The 14,099-nt window shown below is 37.7% G+C and overlaps 1 protein-coding gene across 2 annotated transcripts in view; it reads left to right on the top strand.

The window, feature by feature from the left end:
• The window catches only part of JMY (junction mediating and regulatory protein, p53 cofactor), a 131,782-nt gene extending 125,587 nt beyond the window's left edge, over positions 1-6,195 (top strand). For both annotated transcript variants that reach the window (XM_073344135.1, XM_073344133.1), the window contains one exon: positions 658-6,195. The gene's annotated coding sequence lies outside the window, so the exon portion shown is untranslated. The remainder of the gene's footprint in view (positions 1-657) is intronic.
• The last annotated feature ends 7,904 nt before the right edge of the window (positions 6,196-14,099 follow it).

The following is a 14,099-nucleotide window of genomic DNA, read 5'->3' as shown; positions in this document are numbered from 1 at the left end:
CTGTCAGAGGTTCCAACTACGTTATGTGAATTAGCTTCTGAAACTAAATTTTTTCCATTGATGTCTTCCCTATAATTTCTAAATCTCACAAGACAATACATGAGTCAGCTGCATTCATTTGAATCACTACCAGAAGATGCAGTGACACACAGAAAATTGTTGATGCTCAGAAAATAGCCAGTTGGAAGTTTTAGATCCTTTATACTTTTAAGATTGCATAGTCTCTGTCAAAGAAGTTTGTTTTGACTTCAGTCATCAATCAAATGCTGTAATGACGTAAGAGCCCAGATTCTCAACTGAGACCAAGGAATGCCCAGAGCAACTCAGGGAAGAGGTGACTTTAAGATTTTTCTAGATACTTTGATTTTGGGCCAGCTATGTGACAGTGCAGTCCCCTGTAGCAATTTAGAGCAACCTGAGAGTGCTCTAACTTGTATTGGCTGCCAATAACCCCAAGAGGGCATAGTGAAGGCCTGGTTGTGCCCCATACACTGGTTGCTGGGATTGGTAGGAGCCACTCTGATGGCTCTAAAACACTGGAATTAGTGAGAATCTAAGGGTTTAGAAATGCTGCTTAATGTATTTAATGGAGGGGATTTGTACAGTTGAGATTAAATTATGTTTTTCAGTTATTTTTTGTTATGTTTTTTTACACAGGTGACTAGCAGCCACTGAAGCAAGTTAAAAAAAACAACAACAAAAGAATAGCCCACAGCTGGAGATCAATCTTCCTCTTCATTTCAGAAAATTAAAAGCCAGCAATTTTGACCATCAGCTGCATAGTAGAAAAAAGGCTTCCTTTGGCAAATGATGTGAAAAAACGTGAAACACTGATTTTTTTCAGATTATTTTTTATTCATTCCACAAGTGCAAGGTTGGACAAAAAGCTAAGTTGTTTAATTATGCATTTTATATAACTGTAATGAGAAAAGGGTCTTCAGGATGTTCTCAATTCTTTAAGCACTTTTTACATTTGTGTTAGTATATATGGCCAGTTAAGTGAGGGAACATTTTAAGTGGGAAGAATGCTGCATTGATAAAGCTACCAGGGGATGCAGTTAAAACATCAGGACAGCTATGAAACCTACTTTTCAGTGCACTGAAAATATCATCTGCTTGAAAAACAAATTTAATAGCTGTTCCACAATAGCTAAAATTCAGATAGAGATGCAAGTAAGATCTCTTTAGTTATTCTTCTCACTGCAAAGAAATGTGTTAGTATGAAAAATAAGAACAAATGACTGTACAGTCTAATAAGTACCATAACAGTGGAATACATGTATTTAAGAATGTATGTGTTTACAATATGGTACACTTAACATGGCATATTACAGCACCTTTTTAGAAGGTCAGATATAATCTTACACCCTACATTTTAAAAGTAGATTTTCCATGCTCTTTTAAACAGTAATATTTAGGTGAGATGAACTGAGTTAATAGTTATACCATACATACAAACTTGTTATAAGAAGCAATATTTTGTAATTTGATACTTAAAATTATTTTTCTGTTAGCTTGACTTGTTCTTGTTTGATTACTGTAAGTAACCTTCTTTACTTTAAGGAGAATGCAGGACTTAAACATATTAACACCAGTTATGAAAGTTATGCTTCTCTGTTAATTGTTAGTATTTCCTTTAGTAGCTACAAAAAATTGTACATCATACCTAACAGCCTGTTTTGCTGAAAACTACACTTATTGCTCACTGTATGTGTCTCTAAAGGAGGGGAGAGTACAATTTTCAATACGGTGAGAACTTAAAAAGAAATAATCCTAAACTGCATGACTAATAGCTGCGGGCAGCTAGTTTTATAATGCCAGAGTACTTAAAAGTACATCTTATACAGAGTTATAAGTAATCTTGTACCATGTTGAAGGCTCCATGTAATGTTTGTTAGTTGAGAAATGCTCAAATTCTATGACAGTCTTGACCAGCATTTTATTTTCATTAAAATTTTATGTACTGTTTGAGAGACACGCCACCCCTTTCCTTTTACAAAATTATTTTTGTGTTCAGTATTCATTTTATGAAGGACAAATTACTGTACTCCATTTTCATTTAGAAGCAGATTCATGAATTGCTATTGTTGTGTAATGGAGTACATATTCCTCTTAAACTTTTATAACAGTTCTTCTTAAAATAGTTGTGGGAGCAAGAATATTTACCTTGGCAATAGGTTATATAACCAAAATGAACCTCAGATCTTGGAACGTTTAGGCTGTTTTACAATGATTGTCCTGAATAATAAAGATCTGTCATGTTTTGAAAGATAATTTGCCACTCTATACTTGGCATTGATAGGCATTTTTCTTGATTTTTTTTTTGCCTTATTTATAATGTTTAGTGAAACATTTTCATTTTCAAAAGGAATGCTTATGAGCAGCATTTTTCAGAAATGATACCAGTTTTGCTCCAGGTATCAGCTTTTGGGGCAGCATCTTTCTTGGACAGAGCATCAGTTCTATGACACATCCATCATTAGCTTGTCAAGGACCTGACAACCTAAGTTCTTCCCAGTTTATTTCTATGGTTTTACATCTAACTAATAATTTCAAAATGTATCATGTGTAATCATTTAGCATAGATCATAAATGTAAGTAGTTTGTGTGCCTGTGGTGTACAGGCATCCATATTCCAGATTATATTACACTATAAACTGGGTCCAGTGCATGAATTTTTAGCTGTAGCACAAAACAGAAGTATCTGCAAATTACGATAATATAGTGTATGTCAGTGGTTCTCAAACTAGGGCCGTCGCTTGTTCAGGGAAAGTCCCTGGTGGGCCGAGCCGGTTTGTTTACCTGCTGCGTCCGCAGGTTCAGCTGATCGTGGCTCCCACTCTCCACTCTAGCTGAGTGCTAGACCAACAGCAATGGTGGGACATCAAGTATGTCTAGTTTTTCTTGCTGCAAGAAACCAAACTGCAGATTGGACAGTGTGCATAAAACACTGGCAAAACTTTTGAGTTGGGGGGGTGAATAGTGTAATTTGAAAAACAGGAATAATGTTCCTTCCCCTTGACTAAATTTATTATCCACAAATTTATCACTGTACAGGGAGATGTTTAAATAGCTCTGTACTGTGTTGTACTACAGAGTTCTCAGGTTTATCTACATATGATTTGTCAACTTTGCATTGAAAACTTGTTCATGATTAAGAATAAACCTGTCCTTGATACATATATATTTAGTTAAAATATTAGATTCCTGACTGAGTCTGTATACACTGCTTATTCATAGAAATATCATATTTTATGCACATACACACAAAAGATAGCTGCTGTGCTGAGAATAACAGTTTATATCAAATTCAAACTGCAACTTTAAAAGGGAAAGATGGGGTGTGTTATCTACAGCATATTAAAAATCAGATTTTAATCTAAAGTAGTTACTGGATGTCACAGTTTCAAACAGTTATTCAATTTAATAGCCATTTACAATTCCATGCATAAAAATACTCCTAGTGCTTTTAGATAATGATATATACTGGTATTGCAAAAGAAGTTATATGGGGAAAGTCCAATTACTTTCACAAGAATTAGAGAAATTATGACAATCCTTGCTAGTCTGGCACATCTGTGACTGACAGTAAGTTTATTGAATAGCTCTGCACTTGAGATACCATGGCAAACATCACTATGGGGATAGCATTAATACTTACATGTGTACAAGAGGAAAAAAAGTTTTCACATAAAAAGATCACTAGAGATTTTCAGTATTTGCTCTTCATGGATGCACTACATCATTTCGCTGCATTGTTCTTTTTCTAGCCACTGATCTCCAACAATTTCTCATCTTTTGCGCATTCTACATTCCAGGAAAACTTGCTTGTTTATTCAAAATAGAGCAGTTTGGTAGTGAAATGGGTTCACTGAGGTAAGGAATTGGAATTTCCCAATCTGAAATACATATAAATTCAGGAAGCATGAGTATATACTGTACTGTGGGGACTGAGAATTTATCAGTGAGAAAAAAGAATGAAAACAGTTTATTTCTATTAGAGCAACCAAAAATGAAAAGTAAACAATAGTCTTTTGATCAGGAATTTCTGTACCTCCCTCACTGTGGTCCCAAAATCCATTAAAAATGACTAACATTCTTATTTTATTCACTTTTGCATATTATGTTTGCATATTTTGAGTGGGATTTAGTTTTTAAGCATAGATGAAAGTTTTGTTTCTCTTTTAAATGTTACTTTTAAGATTTCTTTCAAAAGTTTAGCAGCCTGTATTCTACAACATGTAGCTGTAAAATAAGTAAACTTGATCCGATATTGTGGTGTTCAATGGCTGCATCAGGGACTTTGGGTTCAATAGACTTCATCAGATTCTTTGTAAAGAATCACTTTGCCTTTCAGCATTATGTTCTCTAAAGTCAAAAATCTTCAAACTATGAGCGGTTCTTTATTGAAATGCAACCAATTGAGACGAGGAAGCAGAAACTTCCATTAGTTAATGTTCTCTTTTATTCCCTTCGTTGCACTGAATTTAAAGACTGTAACTGTAAATTAAGGTTTAAGCAGCTGTTTTCATTGTAATACTTATGTACTTACTTTACCTGTGTTATTTCTGGTAATGATCCCGTAAGCATGAAGCAAGATACTGTGTATAATGTTAGAGAATCGATATGCTACAGCCAAGCAAGGCTTATTGTAAAGAGAAGCAGTAAGAGCTGGAAGTATCTTACTGAGAGAGCATGTTGCATTTGCTGAATGCTATTGGAGTATATAGGAAAGTAGGTTCATTCTAAAAAGTGCTCTTTGGTATAGTGAAGCACATTGACCTGTCTTGCTGGCTAATGCTGTGTAAAATACAGCAGTGGCTGTTTTTATCCTATAAATATACTGTAATTTAAAATTTTCCTACAAAATGCATTTATATTTAATTGCTGCCTAAAACATCATGTATTAAAGGTTAGAATTTTTAGGAGGGGGCTGGGTATGCCAGTGTATTTTGGGAAGAGGGGGGTGTTGTTGTGTATATTATTCTTTGCACTGCCCATTCAGTTACGACTTCGTCCAAAATTCCTGGCTTTGACCATGGTGAATCTGCAACTTGGGATTTACATAACTTTAGTGTAATTCATATCTTCTAAAACCTGTGTCCTTGGGCCTTATAATATTACCAAAATGGTCTTCCTTCCCTTCCCCTCTGTGGATTCTCAGATATCTTTAAATATGGACCATGACCAATTTGTGACTTTATTGGACCTATAATTATGTGAATGAGGAAAGACCGCCTACAGCTGATAGAAAAGATCACGCTGGGGGTGTCTGTTAAAAGAAAAACCTTGACTGGGCACATATTGCTCGTTTATTATCTCAGCGGGTAGGGTCCCAACTAATATGAAGCACAGCATCAAGTTTTTAAATAATTCATCATGGCTTTTATTCAGGTTGTGCTTGGTAATTCAAAGGTTCCACAGTAATTAATTAACCGGTAGAGTTGCTTGATTTTCAAGTCTTCACATCCATTGGAAGATACTTTTCACCCTCATGAATTGTGGAGAGGTATGTGATTAGAGACAGACTCACTGTGACCTCTCCATACATGTTTCTGTGGTTGCTGCCTACTTTACAAGTTATCTTATGTATTTTTAAGTGCAGAGCCACAAAGTTAGTGACATGCAGAAAGCTGCAGATTTGTATGAATAAAGGGTTAATAAAACTGACACTTTCTAACTTTGGTTGAATAAATCAGAAATAATCAAATGGAAAACTGATTCACCATCCACTAGCTTTGTGCAATATTATGAATAGAATCAAACACTAGCACATTGTGCTTGGCTTTAAGAAAGTCTTTAACACAATTATATTTAAATGAACATTTTAAATGCACATTGTATTATAAAACTACTCCTGCAAATTTACAGTACCTAAGAATGCTCAATGTTCTAAAGTATTAAGCAACAAGTGTAAAAAATAAAAACTAAGTGAGCATTTCTAGCAATACCTGAAAACTAAAAAGAAAAAAAATATTGGTTTGACTGTTTGCCTTTTGCTCTCTTTCTTTAGTACAGCTTTTCTGTAATTATTATTATTCTGTGTATTTCATGTTTTTACTATCATGACTTCAAAGTTAAACCTGTACACAAAGTACCAAATCACCTTTTTCTTGTACATGCGATGTAACAACATACTCACAGTTTTGGTGCTTAAAAATGATTTTTTTCTTTAATAAAGGATATTTATTTGAACACTTGTTTGATCTGAGATTGTATCTCCTCCACTTTTTAAAACAATCAACACCATTTAGTTCCCAAGATGATACTTATTTTTATGAAACATTATCCTTCCATTTCTATAGCATTCTTAACTGCTGATGGCAAAATTTAACACTTAGAAGTGCCTAACTTCAGCACAGGTGTATGTCAGGCTGCTGAAATGCTAAATTCCTGAGTGTTTGTATTATCACTACACTGTTGCATCAGTGGATAATTATTAATGGTTGGTAAAGAGACACTGAAAAATTTTGCATTTATTTATGCATCCCTTTATGGAACTAAGTAGCATCTACATCTTATTGCGGAATCAGAACAAGCCTCCAACTGCAATTTAAAAAGTTTAAAAAGACCTGAGTTAGAATTAAAATAGACTCAAATACAAAAATGAGTTTTTAGGATTTCTATACAGTTTGCCTTTGCTTATTGGAATATGTACAATATAATCTTCCAGAAACAACTAAGAGACCAGATAAGTCTGTATTATATGAGTATGGACTGCCTACCTATCTCTGTCTTTGCTATTCCCTTATATTATTACAAAAAATAAATCTGCATTAAAAGGGTGTTATACAGATTGCAAGGTCAAGCACTCAAATGTTAGGAAATTCCCATTCAGCCTTCTTTTGTGTATATGTTTGGATTGTCTGATCATATTTCATCCATAGTATCCATGCCTAATTTCCAGTGATTGTTGATGTGTGGACCTGTGCTTACATTAGAATGAAATTTGTGGTTTTGGCATGATTCAAAATGTTGCTGACAATGCAAGTGCCAGATGGAAAAGGTGATGGCTAACAGTTTGTGTCACCCAAACCTGAACAGAATTCCATGGGACAAAGAAAAGGCCGAAGGATCTTCTCCCTGCCCAATTTTGCAAGCAACAGTAGTATGAGTACTTAGGTATCGTATAATGGCAAGTGTCAGGCAGCCTAAATATAAGGCTGGTTACCAGCTGCTATAGTACTGTATGTACAAAATGCTTTTATAGTTGTTTTGAAAAGATTCACCCATTTGTTTTCTGGGGGCAAGGCAGGAGGGGAAGCAGTTTAGCTAGGAACCAGAAATAGGTACCGGGGTGAAATTTCCAAAGAGAAACTATTACCTTTTGTGTCAACTGGCTGATTTAAGTACCTCCACAAAATGGACATAAAGATAATTTCTGTGTATCTATCTTACAAAAATATTAAGTTACTACATTACTGAATATGGCCATATACCATTTACTTATATACTGAGCCATTTTTCCTTATATTTCTGTTTGATATTTAGGATCTACACCCATGTAAATCCACTTGCAGGAATCTGCTATTAAGTTGTTAGCTTGTGGGGGCAGGGACTCTGCCTTTTTATATGTGCAAAATGCATAGCAGATTGTTGTTGGAAGCACCACAAAGATTGCTCAATTATTCCCACATTAAAAAAAAAGTGCACTACGGTTACATTGGATGTGCAGTTATGCTTTGCAAAGTGTCTTTGTACAAAATATGGTATTCTTGAGACAGCGGAGGAACTCAACTTTCTAAATTAGCCGAGTTTACACTGAGATTTTGGAGGGCATGTCTGGTACTGTGGATTGTGCCTGGGATTTACTCAACAGTTGCAATCATCTCGGTATCATTTTTTGTGACTGATGTCCATCTGGACCACTCTTTTAACCTTGGGATACATCTCTACCCGCTTGTCCCTGACTGCTGCAGCAATGTACTTACTCTTTCCTGGCGTTTTGTACTTACTCCGTAGGTTCCACTGACTTTTCAGGCCATTCCATGTGATGAATCAGCAGTTGAGAGCAGCATGGGTGGAGACTGCAGGGTCTCTTCTGGCATAGGTTTGAGTGGATGAGCAGCTCCTCTGTGCACACTTTCATCTTAATTGATATGTCCCTATCTCAGCAGTGTATTTTTAATGTGTACAACAGAACCACTGCACCCTAGGAACTGAGCTACTCCTTGCAAGTTAGATTGTGTGAATTAGTGAATAGATCAACAAGCATACTAAGAAATGAAATGATTATTACCAAATGTAGCTAAGGTCACTACTGTACTAGAGATATGCTAGATATAAAGGATAACTACTCACTAGAAAGCCACTGTCACAATCCTCTTTCCAGTCCTATAGGAATAAAGCATTACATCAGGCAGTTATCTCCACCAAAGGGGGACGTAGGTTATCCACCTTCACAGCAGAAAATGAAAGAAGGGAAGGAAGTTTTATGCAAAACCAACCCACTGAGGGTTCCTTTTCCCATTGCTCCTCTTTCTGTTATTCATCTTGGAGAAAACCTATTATGTTACACCTAGTGCCACAGCAAAAGGAAAGCCTCCGTGAAACAAAATTTTTGAGGACACTTCCATACACACAAACTGGAAACATTTGAACTGATCATGTGGTTGTGCTGCAGTTCCTGTCCACTAAAGCTTCAGCTTTCTGCTTACAATACACTTGTTTCTCTGCTCAGCACAATGCTCTAAGAGGGCAAGCTTCTGTCCACTTTTCTATGGTGGAGGACTGCAGGTAAAATGTGTTTTTGGTTGCTGAGATGCCTTCCTGTCCTCCTCTCACACCTAGATTCTCATTGAATCCTGTCTCATTTTCTACAACTTGTCCAATTCTGCATCACCTTTTCCATCCCAACTGCCAACACTTTCCTCCACACCTTTAAAAAGAAAAGGAGTACTTGTGGCACCTTAGAGACTAACAAATTTATTTGAGCATAAACTTTCATGAACTACAGCTCACTTCATCAGATGCATGGTGTCCCCTGAATAGATATGTGGACACAGTTGGCAACTGTTCAAGGGCTTTGTTGCAAGGATAGGTTCCTGGGTTTGTGTGTTTGGTGTGTGGCTGCTGGTGAGTATTTGCTTCAGGTTGGGCGGCTGTCTGTAAGCAAGGACTGGCCTGCCTCCCAAGATCTGTGAGAGTGATGGGTCGTCTTTCAAGATAGGTTGTAGATCCTTGATGATGCATTGGAGAGGTTTTAGTTGGGGGCTGAAGGTGATGGCTAGTGGTGTGCTGTTATTTTCTTTGTTGGGCCTGTCCTGTAGTAGGTAACTTCTGGGTACTCTTCTGGCTCTATCAATCTGTTTCTTCACATCAGCAGGTGGGTACTGTAGTTTTAAGAACGCTTGATAGAGATCTTGTAGGTGTTTGTCTCTGTCTGAGGGGTTGGAGCAAATGCACTTGTATCGTAGAGCTTGGCTGTAGACAATGGATTGTGTGGTGTGGTCTGGATGAAAGCTGGAGGCATGTAGGTAAGTATAGCAGTCAGTAGGTTTCCGGTATAGGGTGGTGTTTATGTGACCATCGCTTATTAGCACCGTAGTGTCCAGGAAGTGGATCTCTTGTGTGGAGTGGTCCAGGCTGAGGTTGATGGTGGGATGGAAATTGTTGAAATCATGGTGGAATTCCTCAAGGGCTTCTTTTCCATGAGTCCAGATGAAGATGTCATCAATGTAGCAAGTAGAGTAGGGGCATTAGGGGACAAGAGCTGAGGAAGCGTTGGTCTAAGTCAACCATAAAAATGTTGGCATACTGTGGGGCCATGTGGGTACCCATAGCAGTGCTGCTGGTTTGAAGGTATATATTGTCCCCAAATGTGAAATAGTTATGGGTGAGGACAAAGTCACAAAGTTCAGCCACCAGGTTTGCCGGGATACTATTCCTGACCGCTTGTAGTCCATCTGTGTGTGGAAGGTAGGTGTAGAGGGCTTCTACAACCATAGTGGGTAGGATGGTGTTTTCAGGAAGATCACTGATGGATTGTAGTTTCCTCAGGAAGTCAGTGGTGTCTCGAAGGTAGCTGGGAGTGCTGGTAGCGTAGGGCCTGAGGAGGGAGTCTACATAGCCAGACAATCCTGCTGTCAGGGTGCCAATACCTGAGATGATGGGGCATCCAGGATTTCCAGGTTTATGGATCTTGGATAGCAGATAGAATACCCCTGGTCGGGGATCTAGGGGTGTGTCTGTGCGGATTTGTTCTTGTGCTTTTTCAGAGAGTTTCTTGAGCAGATGGTGTAGTTTCTTTTGGTAACCCTCAGTGGGATCAGAGGGTAATAGCTTGTAGAAAGTGGTGTTGGAGAGCTGCCTAGCAGCCTCTTGTTCATATTCCGATTCATGACGACAGCACCTCCTTTGTCAGCCTTTTTGATTATGATGTCAGAGTTGTTTCTGAGGCTGTAGGTGGCATTGTGTTCTGCATGGCTGAGGTTATGGGGCAAGTGATGCTGCTTTTCCACAATTTCAGCCTGTGCACGTCGGTGAAAGCACTCTATGTAGAAGTCCAGTCTGTTGTTTCGATCTTCAGGAGTCCACCCAGAATCCTTCTTTTTGTAGTGTTGGTAGGAAGGTGTCTGAGTTAGTATGTTGTTCAGAGGTGTGTTGGAAATATTCCTTGAGTCGGAGATGTCAAAAATAGGATTCTAGGTCACCACAGAACTGTGTCATGTTCATGGGGGTGGAGGGGCAGAAGGAGAGGCCCTGAGATAGGACAGATTCTTCTGCTGGGCTAAGAGTATAGCTGGATCGATTAACAATATTGCTGAGTGGGTTAAGGGAACCACTGTTGTGGCCCCTTGTGGCATGTAGTAGTTCAGTGTCCTTTTTCTTTTGTAGAGAAGCAAAGTGTGTGTTGTTATTGGCTTGTCTAGTTTTTGTAAAGTCCAGCCACGAGGAAGTTTGTGTGGAAGGTTGTTTTTTCTTGAGAGTATCCAGTTTTGAGAGCTCATTCTTAATCTTTCCCTGTTTGCTGTTGAGGATGTTGATCAGGTGTTTCCGCAATTTCTTTGAGAGCGTGTGGCACAAGCTGTCAGCATAGTCCGTGTGGTATGTAATTGTAATGGATTTTTTACCTTCAGTCCTTTTGGTACTCCTGCTAGTAATAGCTCACCTTGCCTGATCACTCTTGTTATAGTCTGTATGGTAACTCCCATTGTTTCATGTCCTCTGTGTGTATAAAATCTCCCCACTTTATTTTCCACTGCATGCATCCAATGAAGTGAGCTGTAGCTCACGAAAGCTTATGCTCAAATAAATTGGTTAGTCTCTAAGGTGCCACAAGTACTCCTGTTCTTTTTGCAGATACAGACTACCACGGCTGAAACCTCCACACCTTTATCTGCACTGCTCCAGCAGTTTCACATGCCTGCTCTCTAACCCACTCATGTTGTAGTAGAATAAAATGTTCCTTTCCTGCCATGCCAGTCATGTGTTAGCCGGTGCTCAACTCCACTCTGGGCTTCCTGGCTCATTCCAGGAATCCCATCAAGGTCAAACATCACTTTCAGGATCAATATAATTTTTTCACACTTACTGTAAATAATCTGACATCTGAATGAGACTCAGACCCTGGATAGCTAAACTAAATGTCAGAGAGGACACTAACCACTGTTCTGAGACATTGTGATATTAAAGCTTTGGGAGTTTAGGATTCCCTAGATGCAGACCTCATATACTCATAGCCAACAATGGCAATACAAGAGTAAGTGAAGTTGATGAGGCCGGATGTGCTTATAACTATCACTGAGTCCACAACTAGCATAGATCAAACTTCTTGACAAAAGATTTCCACTAGAAAATAATTTTGTAGAAATCAAAACAGTTCAGGGGATCATTTAATGAAACTTTGAAAAGTAAATAGCTTTGACTTGTTTAATGTCAACATTTTACTTAATAAAATACTAACTTTGAAACAAATGTAATCTATAAATACAATCTTCAGAATGATTTGACATCCTGTTTCAATGATCCTGGCTTGATTTTTTTTTTTTTTACTTTAACTTTCTGTGAAGTTTTGACTTTTTCTTCCAATTTGGAACAAAAACCAATGTTAGAATTTTCCATGGAATGGAAATTCTCTTTTCCAATCACCTCTGCCTATCCACTAGCCTAGACTATCCATCAGGCTATCAGAAGACTAACCCAGGAGTTCACAGAGCCATAAATACAATCAGGGTGGGGGTATGTTCTCACTAACTTTCTCTCATAGGGGTGATGTTCTTCCCAACTTTGCCGGATAAGTAAAAAATGAGTCAGGTCTGTTCCCCACTCCTCTGCTATCCGAAGAGGACAGCACTGGGAAAAGGAGGTGAATGGAAACACCAGGAGGAAGAGAGGAGAAAAGGTTAATACAGCCTGGGGAAGGGAGAGTATGAGGGTGGATAAGAAGAGCCTTTGGAATGACACTATGGAGGGATTGGTGAGGGAGCGAAGAGGTGAGTCTAGGGAGAGGTCTAGAAGGAGAAAGTGAAGAGCAAAGCAAGGAGGCAAAAAGCCTGAGTGAGGAGACTATTTGGGTGGGGCAGAGTGGGGGGAAGAGCATGAACCTGTACATGAGAGAGAAAGGGGAGAGTACAGAAATTAGGATCAGGGAACACCAGAGAGAGAAAGGGGAGAGTACAGAAATTAGGATCAGGGAACACCAAAGAGTGCAAAGGAGAAGAGAGGGAGAGTGTGAAAACTTGAAGGAAGGAGAGACAGAACAAAAGGAAAGAAAGATGTGGGAAAAGAAAAGAAAGGAACAATTATCACACTATACAGAACCATACTGAAGACTGCATGGATAAAAATCAGATTTTTAAATTCAGATTAGATTTATTTAATACATTTTTTAAAAAACGCAACCTGTGTTGAAGCCTAAACTTACTATAATTATTAAAATGATTTAGATTAAATAAATAATACCATTCAAGCATTATGTTTGCTGCCAAAGTTTTCAAGAAAGTCAAGCTACTGAACTGCTGGAAGTTACTGGTTAATCACCTGGAAGCAGAGTCTGCTGAACTGCTAAACCAGCTTTTGACAGCAATAGCCTCTTGTAAAGGTGTAGGGAGAATATTTTCTTCATTGAGTTTACTCAACTAGTTCAGCTCAATAACTAGTTCAGTCAAAGTTAATAAACTTACTGGGAACTGAAAAAGCAGGAAAGCTTGTTTTCTTCTTGCAATCTATCAACAGCAACAACTAGCTGTGAGACAATGAGATCTGCTAATTCTAAAATCTTGAAGGACATGGCGACCAGAAGCAATCAGTTCAGTTCACTAACTACATATAATACTTTGCTTGTTTAGTAATTGTTTGCAGTGTCTTAGCTGTGTTGGTCCCAGGATACGACAGTGACAAGGTGGGTGAGGTAATATCTTTTATTGAACCAGCTTCTGTTGGTGGAAGGGACAAACTTTTGACCTACACAGAACTCTGCATCTTTGTGTAGCTCAAAAGCTTGTCCCTTCCACGAACAGAAGTTGGTCTAATAAAAGATATTAAACAACATAGGTCAGGTAATAAGTCAGTTTCAATGCAAAACATGTTTGGATAAACGGTTTTTCTTACGTACCAAATAAAAAGTACTTTTCTTTTTTTTAAAGATTTTATGAAAATTTTAATTGAATTCTAATTTTCATCCAAATACACAAATCATGAGTAAAACATGATCAGCTAGTAAATAAATGCATTATTCACTATTTTTTCTAAGAATAAACATGTAAAAATTAAGAATCTGAATAAATATAAATTAAGCCCTATAACTGCTTCCATAAATGTATATAGACACACTATATCCTCCCGGTTAGTTTAAAAAAAAAAACAATTTTAGTGTGAAGGGTATATTCAGTTGCAAATCAACCTTTTTTTACTGGTTACCTACCAGTGGGAATCAACCTCTCATTAGGAAAATAACTAAAATTAAAAATGCACAACAAGATTAAAATCAATTATTTAAATCATGATTAAAATCAGTGATGAAAATCAATCCTCTCTGAGTAAAACAGACTGAAAAAGGCATAGAAAAAAACAAAGTGAGAAAGAAAAAAACAAATACAAGGGCGATAAAGTAAAATTTTAAGAAGTTTTTATGTAATAGTGTGATGCAGAAATGATAG

The sequence above is a fragment of the Lepidochelys kempii genome, chromosome 5, assembly GCF_965140265.1.
Source record: "Lepidochelys kempii isolate rLepKem1 chromosome 5, rLepKem1.hap2, whole genome shotgun sequence".
In the NCBI taxonomy this organism is placed as follows: domain Eukaryota; kingdom Metazoa; phylum Chordata; order Testudines; family Cheloniidae; genus Lepidochelys; species Lepidochelys kempii.
Note: the sequence above shows the minus strand (reverse complement) of the source record. Positions and strands in the feature narration are given on the sequence as shown.